General features: G+C 48.5%; 1 long non-coding RNA gene across 3 annotated transcripts in view; it reads left to right on the plus strand.

Moving 5' to 3' along the window:
• The window catches only part of LOC140634195 (uncharacterized), a 31289-nt gene extending 20279 nt beyond the window's left edge, over positions 1–11010 (plus strand). Inside the window, exons 4-6 of one of the 3 annotated variants that reach the window (XR_012031719.1) lie at positions 4606–4813; positions 9975–10055; positions 10315–11010. This is a non-coding gene — a long non-coding RNA (uncharacterized lncRNA). Of the gene's footprint in view, positions 1–4605; positions 4814–5181; positions 6191–9974; positions 10056–10314 lie in introns of those variants that run through there. The other 2 variants (XR_012031720.1, XR_012031721.1) reach the window with 2 other exon arrangements.
• Positions 11011–21384: the final 10374 nt, after the last annotated feature.

Here is a 21384-nt window from a genome sequence, read left to right on the forward strand (position 1 = left end):
TGCCGTGGATGGTTTGGTGGGGAGATTAAATACGCTCATCTGTGCAAAGCACTTAGGACACTACTTGGTGCCCAGTAAGCACTAAGTGCCAGCAACCATTATCTGATTTAAACCTCACAGTAACGCTGTAAGAGAACTACTTATCATTGACTCCGTTTTAAAGATGGAGGAACATGGAGCAGAGAAGTTACACAAATGGTAAGATAAAAGCCAAGACTGATCTCACGTCTGTCTGACTCAGGCCTCTTCACATCTGTTTGACTCACGACTTTTTCATTTAGAATATGAAATATTAATGTTTATTTAAATATTAACAATTATCAAAATTATATTCAAAATTAAAGCTGGATAACACCCCAGATCATTTAATCCAATTCCCTCACCTGACAAGGCTCAGGGTGGAAGGGACCTGTCCAAGGACACATAGTAGGGTAGTGACAGCACAGGGCCGGGGCTCCAGCCTCCCGATGGCCACTCAGGAGCCAGGTGCCTGGTGCCAGGGGTAGGGAAGCCTCTCCTGTTGCTGCCTTTGTTCCTGGACTAGTGAGCAGAGCCCTGGAGCTTGTGGGAACATGAGCAACTCTGCAGCCCAAAGCAGGCCAGGTGCCAGGAGAAGCCATTGTTGTCATTGGCCACTGCAATTACTACTTTTGTCCATAATTCTAGGTCTGGGTCCCCTCCTGTGGAGGAATAATCTAATGTCTCCTGCCTGGACTTGCCCTCTCTGCAGCTGCCCTCGGTGCCAAGGCAGGGTGACCAAAAGTGGCTGCTCACTTTGCTCCTCACTTGAGGTCTCCACTGCGCTGGGTGACCTAAGGAGGAGAAGCTGCCAGCAAGGGCCCCTGCCCTCCTCCTCAGCAGCTCATGCCTTCCCTGCTTTGTTTACAGCCTAATTTTTTTTTAAGGATATATTTTATTTAACCTAACATATAAAAAATATGTTTCAACATACAGTCAATTTAATAGAGTATTAACAAGGTATTTTATATTCTTTTTTTCACAAGTCTTTAAAATCTAGAATATATTTTATTTTATTTATTTTTTATAAAGATTTTATTTGTTTATGAAAGACACAGAAAGAGAGGCAGAGACACAGGCAGAGGGAGGAGAAGCAGGCTCCATGCAAAGAGCCCAATGAGGGACTCAATCCCAGGACCCCAGGATCATGCCCTAAGCCAAATGCAGGCGCTCAACTGCTGAGCCACTCAGGTGTCCCTACTTTATTTTATTTTTTTATATATTTTTAAGATTTTATTTATTTATTCATGAGAGACACAGAGAGAGGGAGAGACACAGGCAGAGAGAGAAGCAGGCTCCACGCAGGGAGTCTGATGTGGGACTCAATCCCAGGACTCCAGGATCATGCCCTAAGCCAAAGGCAGACGCTCAACTGCTGAGCCACCCAGGCATCCCTGGAATATATTTTATACTTACAACACATCTCAGTTTGGATGCTATGTTTTCAAGAGCTAGTAGCCCAAAAGTGGAAACGACCCAAATATCCAGATATTTAGATAAACAAAAGGTGTTATATTCAATTGGAGGAACATTACATATTCAGCAATAAAAAAGGAATAAATGCAACATGGAGGAAACCTTAAAAAAAATATGCTCAGTGAAAGAAGCCAGACACAAAAGAGCATATACTAAATGAATCCATTTATGTGAACTGTCTAGAATAGGCAAATTCACAGAGAAAGAAAGTAGATTATGGTTGCCAGGAGCTGGGTGCAGGGGGGGCGGGCATGAGTGATTGCTAATAGGTATGAGTTTTCTTTTTGGGGTGACAAAATGTTCTGGAATTAGTGGTGATGGTTGCATAACCTTGTGAATATACTAATAGCCACTGAGTTGTATACTTTAAAATGGCAAATTTAGGGGCACCTGGGTGGCTCAGTTGGTTAAGCATCTGCCTTCAGCTCAGGTCGTGATCCCAGGATCCTGGGACTGAGTCAGTCATGGGGCTTCCTGCTCAGTGGGGAGTCTGCTCCTCCCTCTCCTGCTCCCCCTGCTTGTGCTCTCTTGCTTGCTCTGTCAAATAAATAAATAAAATCTTTAAATTAAATAAATAAAATAAAATGGCGAATTTAGTGGTATTGAGTTACATCTCAATAAAAAGTTAATGATAAAAATATATTAAAAATATAATGTAGTCCTACCAAAACAATTAAGTTATCCTTAGTAGGAAAATATTTTACACTGATTCAGTTTCCAAATCTAAATAGAAATTAATTAGGGCCCCCCCAGTGGCTCAGTGGTTGAGCATCGGCCTTAGGCTCCGGTCATGATCTCAGGGTCCTAGGATTGAGCCCCGCATGGAACTCTGCTCAGCGGGGAGTCTGCTTCTCCCTCTCCCTCTGAGGAAACCTGTAGCATGTCAAAACCAGGAGAAATCCTCAAGATAGCTAAGTTTTAAAAATTTACACAACATACAGTTCATTCTGTAGCATATAGTTCTGTGGATTTCAACAAACACATAATGTCGTGTGTCCTCCACTACAGTCAATATACAAAACAGCTCTTTCACGCCCCTGTCCCCTAGGGCCCTGCTCTGCACTGCAGGGGAGCTCTCTGACCTAATCCCCTCCAACACACTGTGCAGTGGGCACTGGGTCTCCTCTGCTCAAGGCCACACAGCTCTTGACAGCCATGCTGGAAGGTGAACCCAGATCCATGGGCTCCAAAGTCTACATTCTTAGCCACTGCCTTACGGGATTTGTTCACGTCCTGAGTGCAACTTTGCCTCGCAGGAGAGAGACACAGGCCCAGGGGTGGGGTGGGGGTGGGGTGGGGGGGTGTCGGGACTTCTCCCCATCCCCTGGGAAACTACCACCTGGGTGTTCAAAGTCAGTTTCCAGGCTTCATCAGCCCAAAATGTTGTTTTAACTCCCAAATGGTCTGCTGTCATCTTCCAAATCATTTTTGTAAACCCCTCTCCTTCCTCCACGTAGGGGGAATGTCAAGACTTTCCAGGCTTAACCGCAGGTGGGGAGGGAATCAGGCTGTTTTTGAGGAAGCTGAAGGGAGTCAGTACCAGAAGCCTCTCTCCGAGGCCTTGCTACTCCTGGCTTCTGCTTGAGAACACTGCCCCCCGCAACCCCCACAAAAGGCTGAGAGAGAAGCTGGTTCCACACCCTGAGACCCCGGCCGCCCCAACCCAGGTTGGACCAGCAAATTTCTATAAGCATCTCCCTCCTTGGAGAAGCGTACAGAAGCCCTGGCCTTCAGGGTAAAGCAGAAGCTAGGAGAAGCCAAACAGAGGCCTATGGGAAGACAGCCGCTCCCGCCCCCGCGTACTTGGGTGACAGCTCTCACTATGGGAAGAACCCAGGCTGGGGGGGAAATGGGCTACGGAGTCCAGCGCAAATGACGAAGGATCATTTCTCAGTAGCTTCACCTTGGGGGCCTGTGCAGAGGTGGGCTTAAATTGAGCAAGGGCTATAAAAGCAGAAATTAGCTATGACATCTAGATTTTTTGTCTGAGTCAGGAAGACAGTTTGAGCCAAGTTTGAGCTGGATTTACCAGGGATATCTTGGGGCTTACTCTTTTTCTTGAATCTCGAATGTAATATATGTTTGTGGGAGGGATGTATCAAAATCTCCAAAGGCAATGAAGAACTAAAAATTTGAAAACCACATTGCCCTGTCATTCAATGCTCATATTTTAAAACTTCCACACTATTTTCCCATCCAGAAGGGAAAATAATGGGAAGGGAAGGACTCTTTCCCACAAAACTGGAATTGTATGTCAGGTGCTGTTTTCTAAACTTGCTTTTTTTTTTTTTTTAAGGATTTTATTTATTCATGAGAGACACACAGAGAGAAGCAGAGACATAGGCAGAGGGAGAAGCAGCATGCCCTCAGCCACCCAGGCATCCCTAAACTCACTTTTTTCAAAAGAACCATAGCAACGGTTTTTCTTTGTGTGTGTGTATGTGTGGTTTTTTTTTAAGGATCATATCAATACTTTTTAGGCACACCAGGAAAATTCTTAATATAACCAGAAATTATCCACAACCCCCCCCCCCCCAGCCTCCTGGGAGATGAACATGATTAAGCACAGCAACTTCAGGGTGGCTTATTAAGGAGATAAATTCCATTTCTTCTTGTTCAGCGTGGCTGTTAAACACTCCCGGCCCAAGATGAAAGCAAAGGGACACGGCTGATTCAGCACTTTGGGCTCACAGTGCCTGACACCTGTTTTATTAAGCGTGCCCGTGTGTCAAACACCGCAGAATGAAAAGAAAGGTGTTTTTGTTGACTGGAACTGTGTCTCCTCACTCTGGCCCTTCCCCTGCCCATCTGAGCCCAAGAGAGCTTGAGGCCAAGGAAAGGTGCGTCGGGTGAAAGGTCAAAAGAGTAGTCCACACTGTCTCTGGGGACCAGTTTCTAGCCCTGTGAATTTTGAAAGAATGTATGTACAAAATCTCCTCAGTTCCGTGCTAGCTGTATGTGTTGTGTTTGTCCCCTGGGGACAGGAAATAGTGAGCCTGTGGCCCTTGGGGATGGATAGCCACCCTGACCTGAGCTGAAGTAGTTCCCACCTGCCCCCCCTGGAATGAGAAAGCCATTTCTGTTCCTCAACCTGTCCCTTGTCCTTCCCAGGGAAGAAACCAAAGTTGCCTGGGACAATGTCCAATCTGACAAGGCCGTAAATGATCTATAAAAATCCTAAGACAAAATGCTCAGGAAGGAAGAAACTCTAATTAAGGAAATCCTGAATGCCCGAAGCCTGCTCATGAATACGAGGGACATAATAACAGGCAAAGTGGAGAAGCTCATAAAGGAGGATGAAGCCTCAGCCTCGTCACAGGTGGGACCTGGCAGGTGGGAACCCAGGGTTCGTTTCCGGGGTTAATGGAATTGTGCCTGTCCTTGGGATTGCCTCATGCCAGGCACCATGTTTCCCTTCCTGCCTCCTCGGGAGGGGTGAGTAAGTCTGAGAGAGGTGATCAGAGCCCAGTCACAGCACATCGGAGTGATACTTGCTCTGGGCCACAGAGGGAACTCCAGGCTTTGTCTTCCAGACGTGCTCCCAGAGCAGTAAATGACATTCCCCACCCCTTCCCCCTCCCTATTGCACATCTTCCCCTCCCAGTCATTTATCACGAGAAACAAGGGACAGGAAACAGGAAACAGGACAGGACTAGGTAGGGTTTCTAAAACCCCTTTGCCTCCCAGAGCTCCAGGCCCTACCCTGCGATCACTACCTCCTGGCAAGAGATCAACGCGTTCTGCTAGAGAGAAACTCATGGAACAGAGAGGTTCATTGACCGGAATCCACTTGCACAGCAAACTGGGGAATCTGTTTCATTTGCTTCCACTAAAGATTCTGTTGCTTGCTAGTGAGTGATCCCACAACCTGATGGCTTAATATAGGCAAAATGGAAACCCCGTGACTCAGTCCACACTTTCATGAGTCAGAATCTGGAGAAAATTAGAAATGTCACATGTGGCACGTCCAATACCAAGAGGTTTCCTCACGCCCTGATGACTGTATCTATATAGACAGTGATTTCTGACACTTGTGTGTCATCTGACCCTCAGTGGACCCTCTCTGTCCCAGGCACTTACAGATACGTATCTGTATATTTTCTCACACAGTCGTCCCAACAAAGCCAGGGGTTGTGGGCACTGGGGGTAGGGGGGGATCCAGGATCAGAGAGGTGGTGTGGCTGCCCAGGATCACACAGCGTCAGAGCCTAGAATCAAACCCAGGGCTACTGAGTTCTAGAACCCACATTCCCATTTCTGTGACGACAACCAGATTTTGATGCCATTTGGGGTACGAGCTGCGTGGAGGTGAAGATTGCGGGACACGAGCCAGAAAGACCTTGGAGCGGGTCTTGGCTACTTACTTCGGGGTGAGTCACTTTGCCTCCTTGAGCCTCAGTTTCCTCACCTGTAAAATGGGGGAAGTCACACCGTTTGTGAGGATTAAGTGAGATACCTCAAATAAAGTGCTTAGCTCCCCGGGCTGGGAGTGCCCGCTTCTGGCAGCACCCAGGTGGGAGGGGTTGGGGAGGGCCCAGGCAGAGCTATTCGAGGAGGAGCCGTGGAAAGCGGAGCTCATCATAGCCACGATTTCGATGAAACCCGTAATTATAACCCCTCCTGCCACCCCCGGCCCCGGGGCAGTGATGGGATCTTTGCAGCTCCCCAGGGTCAGGGCTGATCACCGCACGGGTGGGCAGACACAGGGTGCCTTGGGAGGCGGGTGGGGAACAGGTGGGGGGGCGGCTCTTCTCTGAGTCAGGCGGCAGGACACGCCCGCAGCCGCCCCGTGGGGCACCCACCCAGACAGAGCCGCTGCCACTGCCCCTTCCGCAGGAGGCTGCAGAGTGACATCCCAAGCCCTGCAGTTTCTGCCCATCTTTTGCTTTTTGTTTTTTTTACATTTTTCCACCCAAACTCATATGCAACATGCTGAGTTTGAGCTGATTTCATATTAAACATCAGCTCCTATCAAATGAGCTTTTATCATATACCAGGTTCCTGGGCTAGGCACATTTTAAGTATGAATCAACTTAATCCTCACAACAGCGCCACGGGGGTGGTATCCATTGCTCACGTGTACACAACGGTTACTATGTGCCAGGCACTGTTCTAAGTATCTCGTGTTAACTAATTTATCCAATCCTATGAAGTGAGTACTATAATTACCTCCTTTGTACAGATGGGGAAACTGAGGTTCAAACAGGTTAAGTGACCTAACCTGCTCAAGGTCACAGGCTAGAAAGTGAGGGAGCCAGCCCTCAAAGTAGAGCATTCTGGACCTGGCCACATACTTACTGACACCCTAGAAGCTACTAGTATCATCCCCATTTGGCAGATGAGCAAACTGAGGCTCAGTGTGCTAGTCGATGTCAGAACCAGGATCTGGTACCAAAGCTCAACTCTTTTTTTTTTTTTTTTTTTTTTTTTTAGATTTTATCTATTTATTCATGAGACACACAGAGAGAGGCAGAGACACAGGCAGAGGGAGAAGCAGGCTCCCTGTGGGGAGCCCAATGTGGGACTTGATCCCAGGACCCTGGGATCATGCCCTGGGCCAAGGCTCAACTGTTTATACCAAACTGGTCTGTGTCCTGACTGCAGTTGGTCTTCTTTCAGTGGACATGGATGATGTGAAGGGTGGGGGGACAGGGGTGTGGATAGTCCCACCCCTGGGAATAATCACAAACCTGGAGCCCTGTTGAGGTGCTATCATTCTCATTATTTTTTAGGATTTTATTTATTTATTCATGAGAGACACACAGAGAGAGGCAGAGACACAGGCAGTGGGAGAAGCAGGCTCCATGCAGGAGCCCAATGTGGGACTCGATCCCCGGACCCAGGATCACGCCCTGGGCCGAAGGCAGGCACCCAGCCGCTGAACCACCCAGGCGTCCTATAATTCTCATTTTATGGATGAGACAATGAGGTCCAGAGAGGTGAGGTCTCTGCCCAGCCAGAGAGCAATGGCAGTCAGACTTGAACCCCTGACTCCTGCCCCAAAGCCCTACAGTCAAGATATCTGAAATTCTACCCTAAAGATTCTTTGGGTCGTAATGGTTTGGTCTTCAAATCATTTAAAAGATATTTGTTGAGCAGTGACCTTGTTTCCAGCATTGTGCTGAGTCAGGGGCTTTCAGACCTTTGTAGAGACTCAGGAGCTCCAGGGAGGGTCCCAGGCACGTTCTGACGTGACCACACAGGACCTACATATCCATCACCCCCTTCAAGAACTGTTTCCCTTATTTCTGTTTTATATCAAGATGCTCATAGATTTTCTTTTTTTTTTTCAAATTTTTATTTATTTACAATAGTCACACACACAGAGAGAGAGAGAGAGAGAGAGAGGCAGAGACACAGGCAGAGGGAGAAGCAGGCTCCATGCACCGGGAGCCCGACGTGGGATTCGATCCCGGGTCTCCAGGATCACACCCTGAGCCAAAGGCAGGCGCTAAACCGCTGCGCCACCCAGGGATCCCACTCATAGATTTTCTTTTGGAGAAAGAGATCCACCCCTAAAATGCTTGAAAATTACCATGTTTGATCCTGAGAACACAGAGATGGTATGACATGTCCCTGGCCTCAAAAAGCCACCAGGGGATGGACACTCAGACAAATCTAGTGTGGTACAGCAGCAAGCTTAACAACTACCCAGGTAAGTGTCAAGTGTGTAGGCAACTCATAAGAAGTGGTTAGTTCTGGGATAAAAGAGGGTGCTGAGTGATCAGGGAAGGCTTCTCTGGGGAGGGGGCAGTGAACCAAATTTGCAAGGATTGGATTCTCTGGGCAATGCTGGTGGGGAAGAGCATTCCAGACAGAGGGAACAGCATGGCAAAGGCACAGAGGCGTGATGAGAAATGGTGTATATTGAGGGACCCCTAAGGAGCCCTGGAATTGAAGATCTGGGGACACTATCATGCTATTAGGAGCCCAGTGGAGCAGATAATTCATGGAATTATGGACTCATGGACCTGTCACTGACTTTTACTGTCAAGATATTCATCATATCTGCAGGGTCAGAAGTATTTTTGTTTACTGTGCCAAGTACTGGGTTAGGCTGTGGGGGGCAAAGACAGGAACTACACAGAGCTCCCTGCGGCATCCAGCTCTCCAGCATCCCAAGATCTGCGGTGGGAAGGGCTGTGAGCGTGCTGCCAGGCTGCTGGTTAGTGAGAATTTCTTAGGGTGGGATGTGGGGGTGAAGGGCAGTGTTGGGGCTGGTTGAAAGTTAGCTCTTGAGGCCCAGAGGCTGGCAAGGTGCGGTGGATTCCAACAGGGACGGCCAGGGAGGGCTTCCTGAGCAAGGGGGCATCCAAGTTTGACTTGGGATGTGGGGAGGATCACGGTGGGCAGGGAGGGGAGAACATGTTCTGAGCCAAGGAGGGGAGAGCAGCAGGAGAGGCCTGGAGACAGGAATGTGGAGGGTGTGACAGGGAACAGGGAACATCTGGGCTGGGCTGAGCACCAGAACAGACCTGCTGTGGGAAAGAAGAGGAAGGAGATAAAACGGGAAAGGTCTATTGGAACAGGCTGCAGAGAAATGGAAAATTGGCAAGCGAGGGAGTCCGGACCTAGCGGTTCGGGCAGTGGAGTCTGGGCATGGGTACCGAACATGACATAACCCCACCCTTATGTGATCGTTACACCCTATGGGATGTCCACCACCTGATGGCTCTGAGGGACAAGAGCCATCACAGCCCAGAGGGACAGTATCTCATAGTGGCTAGGAGGGCAGCTTCCAGAACCAGCTGTGTAGGTTCAAGTTCAGCTACCTGCTAACCGGCCCTCTGACCTTGGGCAATTTACTCTGCTTCTTCGGCGCCTCAGTGTGCTCATCTGTAAGATGGGGCCAGTAATCTGTAATCTCCTAGGACTGATGTGGGGCTTAAATTAGTTCATACATTCAGCAGGCACAGCAGAGAACCGGTGGCACAGCATTTGCACCTGTTAATGCTAGTACCTGTTCTATAGCCCCTGGCTCATTTCATTGCTGGCCCTTTCCAGCCGTGGTCAGAGGCGGAGAGCTACGCGCCTCCATCTCATTCACCTGTTGGTTCACTTGATTGGTGGTTGTTCGGTCATCAGGCATTCTCCTTCCTCTTTCCCTGTCCCTTTTCACAAATCCATAACGAGTGCTAACTCTCCTCATTGCTTCCTTCTCCTCCCCACCCCCATTACTGGGCTTATTCTCTTCAATATTAAAAGTTTTTTAAAATTAGAAGTTTAAGTTCCCATTATTCTCCCAGGCTATAGTTTCATAGTTTTATTAGAGTGAAAAAGATATCTGCGGCCACTTTGGACTTTAGGCACACTCAATTAAGTGGAAAATGTCCATAGCATTGGATACCACTTATGAAGCCCAGAGCGATGACCAATGCTGCATTGACTACTCTCCATGGGTCCATGGACTTCTACTTGCGTTGGGGTAGGTCTGTGGTAGGAAGCTTCGTTCACTCCCGGTCCCTATTTCTTCAACTCAGCTTTTATAGGGCACCGATCAGCCATGCTGGGCCCTGTGCTGAGCCCGGGGAGCAGTAATGAGTATCGCGGCCCTGACCAGGGTGAGTTGCTATTCTGGCCCCGAGTCTGAGTATCTTGACCGTTAACCAGCATCAGCCAGTGGGATCTGTGCTGAGCAGTCTTATGGGAATCCCAAGAAGCGAGCACAGCCCCAGGGCCACATGGGAGGGGAGGGGGGAAGGGAGGGGGAGGCGAGGAGAAGGCATCACATCAAGGGGAACCTTCCTATCTGTTCTGGTGTCATGAAGTCATTTTATTGACTACAATTTTCAACAATCAGATTGTTGTCTGGCTTTATAGGTACAGCCGGGGAGAGGAAGGACAGGCCAAAGAGTGTGTGAAAAGGATGCCAGCCTGGCGCTCTGGTGTAGACGGACTTCTCCAAACTTTGGGTGAACCCTCTGCCCAGTGCACAGATGCAGGACCATAGGATGAGGGGGACGGCTGGGTTTCGACTACCTGCTGTGTTGTCAGGCACTGTGCCAGGCAGGGAGAGAACACTGAGCCCCGCCGAGATCACACAGCGCCCCGGTGGCCTGGCACACGCACAAGGAGCTCGCAGAATGCCGCACTGAGCCTTAAAGGCATGAGATGAGAATTATCCTGGGAATAGGAAGAAGGTTGAAGTATATACATGATTCCCAGATTCTGTATTTGAGAATTTGCCAACTCGCTAAAATTTCCTTGCAATCCCCAAATCAATACCTTGAGGCACCTTTGTGGTCATTTTTGGCACACGCATGACGTGGGGGGAAATAGGAGTTGCTCAACATGCACAATCCCAGCTGAGGACCAACAACGTGACGCTCTGCCTCTTGTTTCAGTTTTCATACTATAAATAAGGGTCTTTCTCGAGGTCGGTTTAGTGCTACCCTTTTCACATTTTTCTGCTTTTTCTTGGTAATTTCTCTGTTTAAAATGGCTCCTGAGCATAGTGCCAAAGTGCTGACCAATGTTCCCTCTTTTTTTTTTTTTTTAGATTGTATTTATTTATTCATGAGAGACACAGAGAAAGAGAGAGGCAGAGACACAGGCAGAGGGAGAAGCAGGCTCCATGCAGGGAGCCCGATGTGGGACTGGATCCTGGGACCCCAGGATCACGCCCTGGGCCGAAGGCAGGCACTAAACCACTGAGCCACCCAGGGATCAAGGAACACCGTCCAGTGTTCCTAAGAGCCACAAGGCTCCGATGTGCTTTACAGACAAAATATGTGTGTTAGAACCTTATTTCATCCTGAGTTACAGTGCTGTTGGCTGCGAGGACAGTGTGAAAATCAACAATTTATATTAAATAAGAAACATTTACAGAGAAACACATAAAGCAAGGTTACAGTTTGATCGGTCGAAGAAAATCTTGTGATCAGAGGCTTGCAGGCACGTGCACCTCTATGTCCCCTGGGAGACGTGTGTGTGTGGTGACTTTACAGAACTACCGCACATGATGAGGCTCCTCTGTGGATGACAAAATGGGAGTGCTTCGTTAAGAGTGCTTCTGTCTCCCCCTGCACAAAGGTACGTGCATACATAAATACGTATGTGTACCTATATTCTCTTTCTTTAAAAATGTTTTAACCAGTGGCACTTGAGTGTCTTAGCGGTTGAGGGTCTGCCTTCGGCCCAGGGCATGATCCTGGGATCTGGAATCAAGTCCCACATCGGGCTCCCTGCAGGAGCCTGCTTCTCCCTCTGCCTGTGTCTCTGCCTCTCTCTCTCTGTGTCTTTCATGAATAAATAAATAAAATCTTTACAAAAAATGTTTTAACAATTCAGAAGAAAATACAACAAAACATTGAAAGTCCACCTTTATTTCCCCATTCAGACCCCTAGCTAATCCGTCTTTCCCCATTAATAGCTTTTTGTTGTTTGTTTTCAGACTCTTAAAAAAAAGAAAACATTTAGAATCTGGGGCGCCTGGGTGGCTCAGTCGGTTGGGTGTCTGCCTTCGGCTCAGGTCATAATCTCAGGGTCCTTGGATCGAGCCCTATGTCAGACTCCTTGCTCAGTGGGGACTCTGCTTCTCCCTCTCCTTTTCCCACTCTCTCCTTATGCTCTCTCTCCCTCTCTGTCAAATAAATAAATAAAATCTTTTTTTAAAGCTGTATCTATAATTTTTCTGACCAAAGTGCAATGCTTTCTAAATCTTCTAAATCAGACTCATACATTTACAATCCTATCCAAGGACATACGTATTTGAGGTGTGTTTCAATGACCCCAAGTGGGATGCTTCTGTCTAAATAATTTTGCAGTTTCCTTCTCTCACATGACAAGCTGTGTGGCACTTCCTGTGTTTGGTACCTACAGACCTGCCTCACTCTTTTTAAATATCTGTGTGATGTCTTCTCTCATTTCCCCCTTAGATGGTCACTTAAGTTGTTTCCATTTTTCGTTATTACAAACATTTTTTTTTCATGACAATGGGCATTTGTAACCAAATCAAGGTCTACTGGGCCATTTTGCAGATGGGGTTTCCACTCCTTTCCAGAGGTCCTCCGCTGGGGGAGACCGGCTGAAGGCTGGTGCAGAGGTGGGGCAGAGCCAGAAACAGGGCTCCAGCTACTTGCTGTGGGAGGAACAGGTGCCTGGGAGGGCAGGGCGGTGGAGCCCACAGAGCCTCGCTCCCTGGCAGTGCGTGTGGTCCCATTCCTCAGGCCCTTGTGCAAACACCCGGCTTTGTCACTGGCTGAATAGGAAAGTCAGCCCCAAATTAGCACTAATGTGAGGGCGTTTAACCCTCTGTGGGGCCCTTTGAGAAAGCACAAAAGAACTTTTTCAGGGGCTGGGCTGTCCAGCCCAAACAGGTCTGACTTGGAGACACATGTCCAGCCGGAATGCCAGGCCCCAGGGAGACCCAGCAGCTGCCCTCTTCAGGTAACCCAGCAAGTGGGATTTTGAGCACAGCCCGGGGGTCCTGCAAGTCCGCACTCCCAGGGGCACAGCACTGGGGCCACCATGCAAGGGGACAGGGTCTCATGGCAGGTTAGCACTGGGATATCAGAGAGGTCTTCTGAGCCTCAGTTCCCTCATCATAGGGTGCACATGACAACAGTAATAGCTTCCAGAGTTTGTTAAGCAGGTTACAGGAGATGAGGCCAGGTCGGCTTCTGGGGAGGCCTTTTCTGATCATGCTGCATAGAATCCCAGTGTCCCCCCACCCAGCCCCACACTTCCTATTATATTTTCCACCCCAGCACCTGTCACCTCCTCGCCTGCTCTAAGTTACTTATTTATCATCTGTCTTCTCCAGCCATAGGCTGCACAGGGGCAGAGCCTCTTACCTCTTGCTCCTCGCTGTTCCCCGGGGCCCTCATGCAGTGCCTGGCACATAGCAAGTCTGACAAAAGGGCGACTTCGGTGGTGGCGGCTACTGGTGGCATTATTCTAACACTCGGCGTGACTCCCCAGGGCACACAGGCAAGCGGCTTCCTGTGGCACCGGGCCACCCTTATCAGGATCACCACCCTCCTCGGCTTGCACACTGAGAAAGAGAAATAATCAGGCCCCTGAGAAGCCACGGCAGAGGGCTGGGCCTTGCCCCCAACTTTTCTTGGAGCAGAGAGTGTGTGCACAGGTGTGCGTGCGTTTGTTAGCATGAGTGTCACCCAGTTCCTCTTCGGTGCGAGGGACGCTGCGGCCACACTGTACCTCGGAGGCTGCTCTTTCTCTGAAAATGGAGACAGGCTGTAACTGCACCGAGGGGAAGCGGCCCGGGCCTCGCCGGGCATGTAGCAGCCTGCGTGCGCTCAGGGTACGGGGCAGGGGCAGCGTGGGTGAGGCCCTGGCTTTGCCCTTCCCAGCGGCCTGTGCTTCAGAACAGGCCTGCCCGGGCCTGTCCACCTCTAATCTGACCACAGGATCAGGGAACTGACTGAACCCCAAGTTTTAGGGGGAGCTCCACGGCAGGCCTGGAGCAGCAAGGCACCCCAGCCTGAACTTCCAGGCTGCTGCTGGGCTTCTGGGCCCCGGCCCAGTCTCTATCCCGCAAAGTGCCAAGTCTCAGGGCCTCCCACGTAGGTGCAGGAGGCTGTCGAGGCTGTCGACCCACTGGCCACCTCCTGACTCTGAAAGGGACGTTGATGTTTCCTGAGGGCCGGCTATGGGTCAGGCCCGTGTGAGGAGCTGGGGATGGAGCGTCCAGCCAGGCAGACCCAGCCTTCCCCTGCCAAGCTCCTGGCCTGGGCTGAGGAGCATCAAAGAGCAAGAGTTACTTCAATGTCAGCTGTCACATAGCCGAGGCGGGAAAGCACAGAAGGCCGTGGGTACTTCTGTGGGGTGTGGGCTAGACTGGGGGCGACAGGATAACAGGTAGGCTACAGCCAGAAGGATCCTTGATGTCAGTCAGTTGGAGGCGCCCAGGCTGCAAGACAGGTGTTGAGGAGAACTGTGTCTCCAGAAGAGGGAACAGCACGTGCAAAGGTACAGAAGCAAGCTTGCCCACGTTCTTTCACTCACACTGACAACCACCAACCCCTCTAGAGGAAACATCTTGTTTGCAGATGAGAAAATTGAGCCTTGAGGAGGTTCTGTAACCTGCTGGAGCCCCACAGCTGTGCTCTGAGCCTATGGTGTTTTCCTGGGGACTTGACCTGGGTCACCCATCCCTCCAAAAGACCAGGCCCATTGGGACGCCTGGGTGGCTCAGCAGTTGAACGTCTGCCTTCAGCCCAGGGGGTGATCCTGGAGTCTCGGGATCGAGTCCCACATCGGGCTCCCTGCAGGGAGCCCGCTTCTCCCTCTGCCTCCCTCTGCCTGTCTAGGCGTCTCTCGTGAATAAATAAATAAAATCTTCAAAACAAAAACCCAGTCCCATTGACCTGTGGAAAGTGTTCCAAAAGGCTCAGGGTTTCTGGGGAGGAGCCTCATCAGGGAGGAGAGTGTGAGGGGGGAAAGGCAAGCCGGCTTCCGAGGTTATCAGGAAGACAGTTCCGGGATCCGAGCATCCGTTCGCAGCTTGGTTCCTCCTTGGGTGCTGTCCCATCTGATCCACCTCCCGGGATGAATCATAATGCAAAGTAGGCCAGATGTGTGTAGGTAAGTCAATAAACTAAACATGTGGCCCAATTCCCTGCTCCTGGAGGAAGTCGCTCTGCCGAGTTTCCAGGTGAAGCCGAGGGTGTCTTGGGATTTTCATGAATCACAGTTGATTTTTCCTTGTGCTACTGAATGAGGTCAGCTCGAAGAGGTGATACACACAGCAGGGGCAGTAAACAGGAGGTGCTCTCGGCAATGCCGGTGAAGGCCTCAGGGAGGCAAGGGTCACCACTGGGGCTCGCCTCACGTTTGTTTAAAAGTCCCTTGAGATGCCGTCTTGTCCCATGGTGAACAGCCACAGCCTGACGTCCTGCGCTGGAGAAGGTGATGTCATTTCGGAGAAAGCTTTAAATGGCATTCTCTGTGCTCCCTGACAGGCACAGGATGACCATGACAGGGGCCTCCGAGTGGTAAGTGAGGCCGAGGCCCCACCTGTCCCCACGACGCCACACCCACCGAGGGGAGCATTGAGTAAGCAGGCGTGAGGCATGCATCTGTGTAGGGAACTTGTGCAATCCCCCATTTGTCCAGGCGAATCCATGTCTAACCTGCTGCAAACCATGGGGCCCCAACTTTGCCTGGGGTCCAAGGGCCTTGGGGAAGCGGCTTAGCAGGAATGTCTGGTCCAAAGGGAAAAGTGACCACCACCACCCAGCTTCAGGAATGGGCTCTCACCTATTCTCCCGTATCCGTTCAGGGATTGGGGGGTGGGGGGTGAGGGCAGTGCTGGAGACATTCAAAAAGTTGCTCCAGAAACAAGTGCCTGAGACCTTTTGAAATAGGGCACATGGCGAGACCTTTTGAAATAGGGCACATGGCGAGACGAGGTAACTTGCCCAAGGTCACATGCAGTCACGTGTGGCAGAGTCAGTTCTGGACATTGGGATTGGGCAGGCTCCGGAGCCCCCTCCGACCCTTGCATCAGTATACCTCTCTCTGTGGTTGTATAGGTGGAAGAAAGGTCTGGAAGCACGTGCACCAAGGTATTCCTTACTAGTGGTATTAAAGGAGAACATTCTGTTGGGGGGGCAGGGGGAGCTTTTACTTTCTATATTTTCACATTCATGCATTGACTCGTTTTTTTCTTTACAACATTTTCTATTGTCTCATACTTTTATGTTTGGGGATAAGTGAAAAGATGTTTTTAACGCGTTCCAATCTGGCTGTCTTTACCAATGGCTTTAAACCATCGTAAGGAAATATCACATGTAGTTACCATAGAAGCCTGTGTCTAGGGTTGTTGCCCTTGAACCCACCATTTTATCATCTTATGTATGGATGACATATTCCAGATGTGGTTGCAACTGCTGCTGGGACATTACACAGCCTTTCGGAGTAGAATATTCAAATACGCAAGGACATGGGAAGACATTTGTGACGTAGGGTTAGTTATAGGAAAGAGGATATGAAATTGCAGATAGAGCATGATGCCAACTGTGTTTTGAAAAAAATTATATAGGAGAAGTACAAGAAAAAAATGCACCAAGCATTAATGCAGTTATCTTTCGGTGGCAGGGTTATGTTGACTTTAAACTTCTTTCTACTTTTATTTACCTTCTTTCTGCAATAAATGCATATAAAACTTTCCTAATCAAACATAACAATAATAAAACAACTAACGTTTCCCAGTGTTTACTGTGTGTCAGGCACTGTGCTAAGCATATTGTGTGGATTATCTCATTCATCTTCATAGCAAACCTATGATATGAGTAGGTTAGAGAGAATGAGTTACAAATGTTAAGTAATTTGCCCATCATCACCCACCTGGTATGTGGTGAGGTCAAGGTCTGAGTCCAGGCAGTCTGACAGCAGAGGCCAGTCCCAACCACTATACATGCTATTTTTCTTTGAAATAAAGATGGTACTTCAAAGGTCGGCTCTTATTCATTGTGCTTATTAGATAGGAAGACGTGAAGCAGGGCTACCTTGTACAGTTGGGCAGGTTGTGGTCTGCACAAAAAAAAGCATGTACTCTGCTTGCTAGGCTTTGAGCCTGGGCAAGGAGCTGTATCCGCCTAAAGGAAGTGGTGCCTTTTCATGGAAATGCAAACTAAAATTACAATAGGATACTACTACATAACTGCGTACCTGCTAGGAATAGTAGAGACTGGCAACACCAAGGCTGTGAAGCAGCTGGATCTCTCATTCATTGCTGGTGGTAATATAAATTGATAAAACCCACTCTGGCAAAGAATCTGTCCATTTTCTATAAAACAAAACATATACCTTCCCTGTGACCCAATACTTAGGACTTACACACCTTAGTATTTACTCAAGGGTAATAAAAGCATATTTTCACAAAAAGGCTTGTATAAGAGTGCTCATAGCACCTTTTCCAGAAAAAAACAGCCTCAGAGTCCATCACTAGGAGAATGGATAAAGAAACTGTGGTATGTTCCTACAATAGAACACTACTCGATAAAAAGAGCAAATTACTGATATGAATAACAGCACAGATAAATCTCAAAAACATTACACTGGGGATCCCTGGGTGGCGCAGCGGTTTGGCGCCTGCCTTTGGCCCAGGGCGCGATCCTGGAGACCCGGGATCGAATCCCACATCAGGCTCCCGGTGCATGGAGCCTGCTTCTCCCTCTGCCTATGTCTCTGCCTCTCTCTCTCTCTGTGACTATCATAAATAAATAAAAATTAAAAAAAAAAAGATTAAAAAAAAAAAAAAAAAAAAAACATTACACTGAGTGAAAGAAGCCTTACACACAGGGTATATATTATATGATATTTATATGAAGTTCTAGAATGGGCAAAGCTAATATATCATAGAAAAATATCAGAATGATAGTTGCCTAGGGCCTTGGGGAGAGGGAGTACTAACTGGGAAGGTGCATGAGGGAAATTTTTGGGGTGATAGGAATGTTCTATTATCTTGACAGGGTTTGGGGTGACACATGTGTATGCATTTATCAAAATTGTGCACTTCAGATTTGTACACTTCATCCTATATAAATTTTACACCGAAAGGACAAAAATCGTGAACAAATATTAAACTCTTTAATAACACGCTTGCTGAAGTATTTAGGGGAAGTGCATGGGTGTCTGCAATCTGCCCTGAGATGCATAATAAAACAGACATAGTAATGAATGGATAGAGAGGAGGTTTTATATGAAAGAAAAGCAAGTGTAGTAAAATGTTCATAGGAGGATCTGGGTGGGAGTCCGCTGTAAAATTCTCTCAGCTTTGCCATATGTTTGAAAAGGTTCCAAATAAAATGTTGAAAAACACACTTGCTACACACAAGCATGATGTTGCATGGAAGAAGCCGGATAGAAAGGAATGTGTCATGTGTAATTTCCTTCAAAACAAAACAGACATGATCCACTGATGAGGTTAGAAGTCAGGATAGTGGTCAGGGCAGAGGGCATGAGGGGGGTCGCTGGAAAGGTTCTGCTTCCTCATCTAAGTGCTGATTGGAGTGCTCAATTTGTGAAAATTCATGATTGGTATACTTTTCTGTAATGTCTATTACTCTTTAAATATATATATATATTACACTTAAACAAAATGAAATTTTTATTCTTTATTTTTTTTAAAGGTTTTATCTATTTATTCATGAGAGGCAGAGACACAGGCAGAGGGAGAGGCAGGCTCTCTCTCAGCAGGGAGCCCGATGTGGGACTCAATCCCGGGACTCCAGGATCACACCCTGAGCCAAAGGCAGACCCTCAACCCCTGAGTCAACCAGGCATCCCAACTAAATGAATTTTAAAAAGACTTGCAATGTGGGCACCTGTGTGGCTCAGGTGGTTACAAGTGTCAGATTCTTGATTTCTGCTCAGGTCATGATCTCAAGTTCCTGGGATCGAGCCGCACGTCGTCAGGCTCCGCACTCAGTACAGAGTCTGCTTGTCCCTTTCCCTCTCCTTGCTCCTTCCCCAGCTCTCTCCCTCAAATAAATAAATAAAGTCTTAAAAAAAAAAAAAAAAAAGACTTGCAATGTTACCAACCTGCTTTAATCTAATTAAAACCAACCTAATTATTACCATATGGTAATAATTCCCCCCTTTATCCTGTTTCCTCTGGCCTTGATTCTTCCCCTGTCCCCAGGACCCCTCTCTCCCTGTCTTCAGTCAGTACAGCCACCATCTCTGACTCTGAAACTCATTCTCCCAGGGTCTATGCCACATGGAAGTGCTTATAAAATGGAAAGGAAAGATCCTTGTTTGGGGGATAGAGAAATTTGGGTCCAAATTCTGATCCTGCCACTTATTAGCTGTGTGCTCTGGGACAAAATCATCCTCATGGGTCTCAGTCTTCTCATCTGTTAAGAGGCATAGTAATACGCCCACCTCAGAGGGAGTGAGGTTGGGATCGAGTGAGGCTACGCCAACACATTGCCTGGCCTGTACCCATCACATAGTAAGTGCTCACTAAATGTTCCGTGAGACAAATGGTGGCTTCAGCACTATTACCCTCCCCCTTCAGTCCACAGCACCGGGGGCTCACTCTGGGCAGCAAGAAGGGCCTCAGGCTTGGCTGGGTACCCTTTGGGCCTCTCAACTGCAACTTCTCTGAGCCAGTTTCCTGATCTACAAAGTGGAGCCTGGCAGACATGAGGCTCTTTTAGCTTGAAGACCTCAGGAGATTTGGATTTCCCAACCCCATTATGGCTCTGGCTCATCTCTCCTCAGGTTTTTTGGGCCTGCGTGCTGGCATCGTGAGGACTGGACACCGCAGGCTGGAGGTGTCCCGGGCTATGAGGCCCTGGGGTCCCCCTGGGCAGCAGCTGGCTCAGCCCGGCAACCACTCCAGCTGTTGAGTTGGTGGCTGCCCTTTGGTGAGTAAGGTGCCGCCCAGAAGCAGTTAGCTGCCCTGTCACTGCACAAAGAAGGCTCTGTTCAGGCACAGAGCGGTGCACGCTCAGGGTGCCGGCAAGACCAAGGGCTTCCTCTGGGCCGCAGGCCAGGCCCTGCCCTGAAGGTGGGCCCCAGCTTTCTGAAGCAGTCTGCCAAGCACAGGATCATCAAGATATGCTCAATCCTGAGCTTCAAGACAGATGCTCTTCCACCTGCCCCGTCAGCCAGGGCCCGGTTGGCTTTCCTGGGCACAGTCGCTCATTCTCTTGTGCCATGTTGGCAGCCAGAGACCCTCAGGTGGAGAAGCAGCCCAGCTCCTGCCCCAGAGGGATGGGTGCCTAGGACCAAGCGGGCACCCGGTAGACTTGCGTTAGAGAGTGTAGCACTAAGGGCAAGGCAGGGTGCCAAGGCATTACATACCTGTCGCATTTGGTACTATTATTATCCCATTTCTCAGATAAGGAGATTAAGGTTTAGAAAGGTGGAGTAACTTGCCCTGGAATCCAGATGAGGTGACCCTGGAGAGCCCACACTCTTACCTACCACAGTGATGATGACGATGATTCCTCACATTTACTAAGTCCCGAGGATATACCAGGTACCATGCTGAGCACTGTGCATACATTATTGTCTTAAGTCGCTAGGATGACTGGATGGAGTAGGGACTATGATTATTCCCTGGTTTATGGAAGAGGAAGCCAAATAAAGAAATGATGGCTGAGCTGGGCCTCGGAGAAGAACTGGACTGTATCACATGCCTTCTCAGTATAGCTGGGCCTTGGGACTGGCTTGTTCACACTGATGATCCCGTTCATCTCCACAGCCCCCATAAGGGATAGGTATGAATCCTCCCATTTCCCAGATGGGGAAACTGAGGCTCAGAGCTGTTAAGTAAGCCGCTATACAGCTAAAAGTGCTAGAGTCAGGGTTCAAGCCCTAGGCATTCTGTCCCCTAAACCCACACTCCTATGTCCCACCCACATCGCTTTCTTGTTTAAAGAAAAGTTTTTAGAATAGTTTTTTTTAGGATAGAATTTGTTTTATAGATTATTTCTGATTTTAAAATAAGTTGCATCTTGACTGTAAACAAAAAACTCAACATTTTGTTGTATCCCAGGGGGCACCTGGCTACATCCATCAGAAGATCGTATGACTCTTATCTCAGGGTCACAAGTTTGAGCCCTGTGTTGGATGTAGAGAACACTTAAAAATATATAAATAAACTTTTAAAAAAACCCACTTGATATACCCCTTATAGACATGTATGTATGCATTTGAGTATGTATGTGTGTCCATGACCATGTGTGTGTGCATGTGTGTGTGCCTGTGTGTGTCTAGAACCAAAAGTTTAGAAAGGGAGAATCATGACCTACTGGTTTGAAAGCCACTCTTTTGCCTTAGCCTACCGCAGACATTTTAATATGCTAACAGAATAGTAATAATAACATCGTTGTTTCAGCAAAATATGTATGATATCCACAAATATTTTCTAGACACTTTCTCTAGGCACTAAAAATAATAGAAACGAAC

The sequence above is a fragment of the Canis lupus genome, chromosome 5, assembly GCF_048164855.1.
Source record: "Canis lupus baileyi chromosome 5, mCanLup2.hap1, whole genome shotgun sequence".
NCBI lineage: Eukaryota > Metazoa > Chordata > Mammalia > Carnivora > Canidae > Canis > Canis lupus.